Consider the following 8563-nt stretch of genomic DNA (forward strand, 5'->3'; position numbering starts at 1 on the left):
CTGCACTCTCTCTACCTTATTGATATCCTTCCTATAATTTCAGGACCAGAATTGCACAAAGAATTCCAAATTTGGCTTCACCACCACCTTTTTTTTAAAATTTTTTTTTTTCACACCATAAATCACAATAGCCATGATATACACTTTTTCTTTTTCACACATTTACAGTGACTTTTTCTCCCCCCCCCCCTCCTCCCAAGCCACCCCCACCCCCCCCTCTCATCCATTTTAGGTATACAATCTAGGTTGCATTAATTCAGTCAGACAATGTTGTCATTCAACAAAAATACACCAAAAATTCTACAGAGTCCATTCTTTTCTTTCCTTCTCCTTCCATCAACTTAGGTAATGTTTGTCCCCGGTAGGTTTTCGCTATTGTATTTAATGTAAGGCTCCCATACTTGTTCGAATATTTCAATATTATTTCTTAAACTATATGTTATTTTTTCTAATGGAATACATTTATTCATTTCTATATACCATTGTTGTATTTTCAAATTATCTTCCAATTTCCAGGTTGACATAATACATTTTTTTGCTACGGCTAGGGCTATCTTAACAAATCTTTTTTGTGCATCTTCTAAGTCAATTCCAAATTCTTTATTTTTTATGTTACTTAGGAGAAAGATCTCTGGATTCTTTGGTATATTGTTTTCTGTTATTTTATTTAATATCTGATTGAGATCATCCCAAAATTTTTCTACTCTCTCACATGTCCAGATTGCATGAATTGTTGTTCCCCTTTCTTTTTTACATTGAAAACATCTATCAGATACTGTTGGGTCCCATTTATTTAACTTTTGCAGTGTAATGTATAGTCTGTGTAACCAATTATATTGTATCATACGCAGCCTCGTATTTATTGTATTTCTCATCGTTCCAGAACATAATTTCTCCCATGTTTCCTTTTTTATCTTTATATTTAAATCTTGTTCCCATTTTTGTTTAGTTTTACCATTTGTTTCCTCATTCTCCTTTTCTTGCAGTTTAATATACATATTTGTTATAAATCTTTTGATTAACATTGTATCTGTAATCACATATTCAAGGTTACTTCCCTCTGGTAAACTCAAATTGCTTCCTAATTTATCTTTCAAGTAGGATCTCAGTTGGTAATATGCCAGCGCTGTATCTCCAGTTATATTGTACTTATCTCTCATTTGTTCAAAGGATAAGAATCTACTTCCTGAAAAACAATTTTCTATTCTTTTAATCCCTTTTTTTTCCCATTTTCTAAAGGAAAGGTTGTCTATTGTAAAAGGGAGTAGCTTATTTTGCGTCAATATTAGTTTTGGTATTTGATAATTTGTTTTATTTCTTTCTACATGAATCTTCTTCCATATATTGAGGAGATGGTGTAATACTGGAGAAGTTCTATGTTGTACCAATTTTTCGTCCCATTTATATAATATGTGTTCAGGTATCTTTTCCCCTATTTTATCTAATTCTAGTCTCGTCCAGTCTGGTTTTTCCCTTGTTTGATAAAAATCTGATAGGTACCTTAATTGTGCGGCTCTATAATAATTTTTGAAGTTTGGCAATTGTAAGCCTCCTTGTTTATACTATTCTGTTAATTTATCTAGTGCTATCCTCGGTTTCCCCCCTCTCCATAAAAATCTCCTTATTATTTTCTTTAACTCTTTGAAGAATTTTTCTGTCAGTTGTATTGGCAATGCCTGAAATAAGTATAGTATCCTTGGAAAAATGTTCATTTTAATACAGTTTATCCTTCCTATCAGTGTTAGTGGTAGCTCTTTCCAATGCTCTCAATCGTCCTGTAATTTTTTCATAAGTGGATTGTAATTGAGTTCATATAATTGGCCTAAATATTTGTTTATTTGCACACCTAGGTATCTTATTGCCTGCATTTGCCATCTGAATGGGGATTCCTCCTTATATTTTGAGAAATCCGCGTTATTCATAGGCATTGCTTCACTTTTATTTACGTTTATCTTGTATCCCGACACTTCTCCATATTCCTTCAATTTCTTATATAGTTCTTTTATTGATAGTTCTGGTTCTGTTAAGTACACTATCACATCATCCGCAAATAGACTGATTTTATATTCCCTGTCTTTTATTTTTATTCCTTTTATATTATTATCTATTCTTATCGATTCTGCTAGTGGTTCTATAGCTAGCGCAAACAATAATGGTGATAGTGGGCATCCCTGCCGCGTTGACCTTCTTAAGTTAAATTGCTTTGATACATGTCCATTTACTGTCACTTTCGCTAACGGTCCCTTATATAATGCTTTAATCCAATTAATATACTTCTCCGGTAAACTGAATTTTTGCAATACTTTGAACAAGTAATTCCATTCTACTCTGTCGAAGGCCTTCTCTGCGTCTAAAGCAACTGCTACTGCCGGTGCTTTATTTCCTTCTACTGCATGAATTAAGTTAATAAATTTACAAATATTGTCTGTTGTGCATCTTTTTTTGATAAATCCAGTTTGGTCTAAATTTACCATTTTCGGTACCTGTTCTGCTAATCTGTTTGCTAATAGTTTAGCTATTATCTTATAATCTGTGTTTAGCAGAGATATTGGTCTATATGACGCTGGTGAGAGTGAATCTTTCCCTTGTTTTAGTATCACTGTAATTATTGCTGTTTTACATGAATCTGGTAAGTTTTGTGTCTCATCAATCTGGTTGATTACATCCAGGAGGGGCGGTATTATTAGATCTTTAAATGTTTTGTAGAATTCTATTGGGAGTCCATCCTCTCCTGGTGTCTTATTATTTGGTAATTTTTTTATTATCTCTTGTATTTCTACTGTTCCAAATGGTTCTGTTAATTTATTTTGTTCCTCTATTTGTAGTTTTGGTAGTTCAATTTTAGTCAAAAATTCATCTATTTTCCCTTCTTTCCCTTCGTTTTCGGTTCGGTATAATTGTTCATAGAATTCTCTGAAGTTTTCCTTAATTTCTTTTGGATTATATGTAATTTGTTTGTCTTTTTTCCTTGTTGCCAATACCATTTTCTTAGTTTGCTCTGTCTTAAGCTGCCATGCTAAGATTTTGTGTGTTTTTTCACCTAGTTCATAATATTTCTGTTTTGTCTTCATTATATTCTTCTCCACCTTATATGTTTGTAATGTTTCATATTTTATTTTTTTATCCGCCAATTCTCTTCTTTTGGTTGTATCTTCCTTTATTGCTAATTTTTTTTCTATGTTTATTATTTCCCTTTCCAACTGCTCTGTTTCCTGATTATAGTCCTTCTTCATCTTGGTTGCATAACTTATTATTTGTCCTCTAATGAATGCTTTCATTGCGTCCCATAGTATAAACTTATCTTCCACTGATTCCGTATTTACTTCAAAGTACATTTTTAATTGTTTTGCAATAAATTCTCTAAAATCCTGTCTTTTAAGTAGCATGGGGTTTAATCTCCATCTATACATTCTTGGAGGGATGTCCTCTAGCTTTACTGTCAGTATTAAGGGTGAATGGTCCGATAGCATTCTCACTTTATATTCTGTTTTTCTTACTCTATCCTGCATACTAGCTGATAACAAAAATAGGTCTATTCTTGAGTATGTTTTATGTCTAGTCGAGTAGTATGAGTATTCCTTTTCTTTTGGGTTTTGTTTCCTCCATATGTCCACAAGTTTCATTTCTTGCATTGATTTAATTATAAATTTGGTTACTTTGTTCTTCCTGTTAATTTTTTTCCCCATTTTATCCATATTTGGATCCAAATTCAGATTGAAATCCCCTCCTATTAGTATGTTCCCTTGCGTATTAGCTACCTTCAAAAAGATATCTTGCATAAACTTTTGATCTTCTTCGTTAGGTGAATATATATTAAGTAGATTCCAAAGCTCCGAATATATCTGACATTTTATCATAACATATCTCCCTGCTGGATCTATTATTTCCTCTTCTATTTTAAATGGCACATTTTTGCTAATTAATATAGCCACTCCTCTTGCTTTTGAATTATACGATGCTGCTGTTACATGTCCTACCCAATCTCTCTTTAATTTCTTGTGCTCCAATTCAGTTAAGTGTGTTTCTTGGACAAATGCTATATCTATTTTTTCCTTTTTCAGTAAATTTAGTAGTTTCTTCCTTTTAATTTGGTTATGTATTCCATTAATATTTAAAGTCATATAGTTCAGCGTAGCCATTTTATATTTTGTTTATCTTCTCTTTCCGTTTTTCCATCATTACCTTTCCTCCTTTTCCATTTCTGTTTTCTTATTTTCAACTCTTTACCAGACAACATTCCTACAACATCCAACATTTTCCTTATTCTCCTATTTCTATCTTCTTTATCCCCAATCTCCCCTTCCCCTCCTGAGTTGTCCTTTATCCCTTGTCGGACAACCACATCTCCCCTCTCCATTTGGATTTGCGAATCCACTCGCAAGCGTCAACTGATTTTGCAGTGACTGCTCTTTTCCCCCACCCAGCCCCCCCCAGAAAAGATTTCACTTTTCATATGTCACAAAGGTCACTCTTTTAATTCCCTCCTTATTCTCTCTATTCCATTACCTTCCCTTATTAATTCTTGTCTATACTATCTATGTTTTCCTCTAATTACAGATACTTTCACGTATGCCCATTGTCTCTATTCACTCTTATACCTCTTTACCCGCATACATATCAATTGTGGTCATTTTTACCCTCATTACCCGTCTTCATCCCTCAGTCTATTTTTGTCTTTACCCACATACATATCAATCGTGATCATTTTTACTCTCATTACCCGTCTTCATCCCTCAGTCTATTTTTGTAATTGTTCTGCAAATTTTCGTGCTTCTTCTGGATCCGAGAACAGTCTGTTTTGTTGTCCTGGAATAAATATTTTCAATATCGCAGGATGCTTCAGTGTAAATTTATATCCTTTCTTCCATAAAATCGCTTTTGCTGTATTGAACTCTTTTCTCTTCTTTAGGAGTTCAAAGCTTATATCTGGATAAATGAAGATTTTTTGCCCTTTATACTCCAGTGGTTTGTTGCCCTCTCTTACTTTTTCCATTGTCTTCTCCAGTACCTTTTCTCTTGTAGTATATCTTAGGAATTTTACTACAATAGATCTTGGTTTTTGTTGTGGTTGTGGTTTAGGGGCTAATGCTCTATGTGCCCTTTCTATTTCCATTTCTTGCTGTAGTTCTGGACATCCTAGGGCCTTAGGGATCCATTCTTTTATAAACTCCCTCATATTCTTGCCTTCTTCATCTTCCTTAAGGCCCACTATCTTTATGTTATTTCTTCTGTTATAATTTTCCATTATATCTATTTTTTGGGCTAGTAATTCTTGTGTCTCTTTAGTTTTTTTATTAGATTCCTCCAATTTCTTTTTTAAGTCTTCTACCTCCATTTCTGCTGCTATTGCCCGTTCTTCCATCTTGTCCATTTTTTTCCCCATTTCTGTTAAGGTCATATCCATTTTATTTATTTTCTTTTCTGTGTTGTTTATTCTTCTTCTTAAATCATTGAATTCCTGTGTTTGCAATTCTTTAAATGACTCCATGTATCCTCTAACAAGAGCAAGTATATCCTTTACCTTGCCTTTCCCTTTATCTATTTCACTGTATTCTTCCTCTTCTTCTTCCTCTGGGTTGGCCATCTGTTGTTTCTTTGATGCCCTTTCCTCCTCTTCTTTCTTGTTTCCATTGTCTTCTGTGGTCTCTTCATGCTGCAGGTGTTCTGCAGCTGTCGTTGCCGGCTGTGGAGATCGACTCCCCAGCTGGTCCCCCCTCCCGTCGGTGTGTTTTTTTTCATGCGCGGTTGCGCACTTTTACTCGGCTCTGTGAGCCATTGTTGTAGTTCTTTTTCTACCGACCTGAGGTAGTGGGCTCCTCTCTCCACAGCGGGCCTCTTCGGACAGGTAAGGCCTTCACCTTTTTCCTCCGTTGTCTTCTCTTCCTCTCTTCTTTCCGTTGATTTTGATTTTTCTCCTTTTGTCTCCATCTTCTTTCCACCTTTATACTCACTTTTCTTTAACTTGTATTTCTGTGCCTTTGTATTTTCTCTTGTTTTTCCCGACTTTTCTGGAGAGGGCTGGAGTTCACCGTCCGGCCACTACTCCATCACGTGACTCCTCCGCTTCACCACCACCTTGAATAGTTTCAACATCACTTCCCAACTCCTATATTTTTGCTGTGATTTATAAAGGCCAGCATACCAAAAGCCTTCTTTACCACCCTATCTACATGACAATCCACTTTCAAAAAATGACGAACTGTTATTCCAAGGTTTTTCTGTTCCTCTGCATTCCTCAATGCCCTCCCCTTCACTGCATATGTCCTGTTTTGATTATTCTTCCCAAAATTAAGCACTTACACTTATTGATATTAAACTCCATCTGCCATTGTTCAGGCCACACTTCTAAGCAGTTCAAGTACTTCTGCAGTCTCCAAAAACCATCTTCACAATCCACAACCCCCCTATTTTTGTATTGTCCTCATATTTACTAACCCAATTTACCACTCCATCATCCAAATCATTAATGTAAATGACAAACAACAAGGGACCCAACACCAATCCCTGAGGCACACTGCTTATCACTGGCTTCCATCTTGACAGACAGTTATTCACCATGACTCTCTGGCATCTACCCTCTAGCCACCATTGAACCCATCTGACCATCTCAACATTAATATCTAGCGCCTGAACCTTCCTTATTAACCTTCCATGTGGAACTTTATGGAAGGCCTTACTGAAATCCATATAGACTACATCTACTGCTCTACCCTCATCAATCTTCCTAGTCACCTCCTCAAAAAATTCAACAAGATTTTTCAAACATGATCTTCCCCGCACAAACCCACGTTGGGTGTCCCTGATCAGTCCCTGCCTCTTGACATACTTATACATATTATCTCTAAGAATACTCTTTATTAGCTTATCGACAACCGACGTCAAATTTACTAGCTTATAATTGCTGGGCCGACACCTGGAGCCCTTTTTAAACAGAGGAACTATGTTTGTGATATAGTGATCCTGCAGCACCATGCCCCCCCCCAGTGATTTTTGAAAAATCACTGTCAGAGCCTCCGCTATTTCCTCCCTGACTTCCCTCAAGGTCCTGGGATAAATCCTGTCGGGACCTGGAGACTTATCCACCTTTATATGCCTCAAAAGTTCCAACATCCTCTCTTTCCTAATCCCTAAATTTTCCATAATCACCCTTTTTGCTTCTCTTATCCTACATGATTCCATATCCTTTTCCCTCGTGAATTCCGAAGAGAAGAACTTGTTCAATATCTCCCCCAACTCATTCCACTCCACACACAGTTGTCTGCTCTGATCCTCTAAGGGACCAATTTTATCCTTCACTCTTCTTTTGCTATTTACATATTTGTAAAAACCCTTCAGATTTACTTTCAACCTGTTCACTGTAGCCACCTTGTACCTTCTTTTTGCTTTCCTAATTTCTTTATTAAGCTCCTTTTTACAATCCATGTATTTTCCAAGCATCTCGTCGATACCTTGTTTCTTATATTTAATGTAAACCTTTTTAATTCAAACCAACTTTCTAATCTCCATTGAAAACCACAGCTCTATCAAACTTTTGGCTCTGCCTTTTATCCTAACAGGAACATAAAGATTCTGCACCTTCAAAATCTCACCTTTAAAAGACATCCAATTCTGCTCTACCTCCTTCCAATAAAATATCAGCCCAAACCACTCCTTGCAAATCCCTTCTTGTTTCTTCAAATCTGGCTCTTCCGCACTCAAAACCTTAATATTTGAACCAGACCTATCCCTTTCCATAATTATATTGAAATTAATGGTACCATGATCACTGGATCTGAAGTGCTCCCCAACATACACGACCGTCACCTGCCCTATCTCATTCCCCAACAGTAGATCCAACACTGCCCCTTCTCTAGTGTGTACCTCAACATATTGTTGCAAAAAACTATTCTCCACACATTTTACAAATACTCATCCATCCAGCCCCTTCACAGAATGTGTTTCCCAATCTATATTAGGAAAATGAAAATCCCTCACTAACACAACAATTTTTTTCCCAATTTCATTTTGTTTCCTTCAGCAGCAAATGTGAAGTTATTATATACGTCCATCACCCATGACGTGTAAGAAAACTGACTCTTTCACGTTATCACTTTTCTTGTCAGCTCCAACTGCCACTAAATACAATTCAAAATATTGTTTAAATCTGTTGCAATTTTCAGCCACATTACCTGTCAGCTGAAGTTTCGCTTGTGGATGTAAACTTTCCATTTTTCATTTTGTTAGTTTCTCTTCACTGATCAGTTGCTGACTTTAGATTTTACCATTTAAAGTATTTCCTTCTAATTTCCTTTATCCCCATTCTGACACCATGTTTCATCTTTATTCGTATGCATGAGTTCTTAGACAACACATGGATGATGGAAAAGGTTCTTTACTTTAAAGTTGATATAAGCAGCACATGAAGCAGGCCATGAGACTGCAAGCCTCCATTACAGATAACATACTGTGTCTCAGTCCCCTACAGGCAGCCAAGTCTAATCAAACAGTAACTATTATCAAGGCCTTGCTAGTAGCCATGCAAACACGATCACTATCATTACAGCAGAAACAGAGACAGGAACAG

Source organism: Narcine bancroftii, chromosome 5, assembly GCF_036971445.1.
Source record: "Narcine bancroftii isolate sNarBan1 chromosome 5, sNarBan1.hap1, whole genome shotgun sequence".
Taxonomy (NCBI): Eukaryota; Metazoa; Chordata; class Chondrichthyes; order Torpediniformes; family Narcinidae; genus Narcine; species Narcine bancroftii.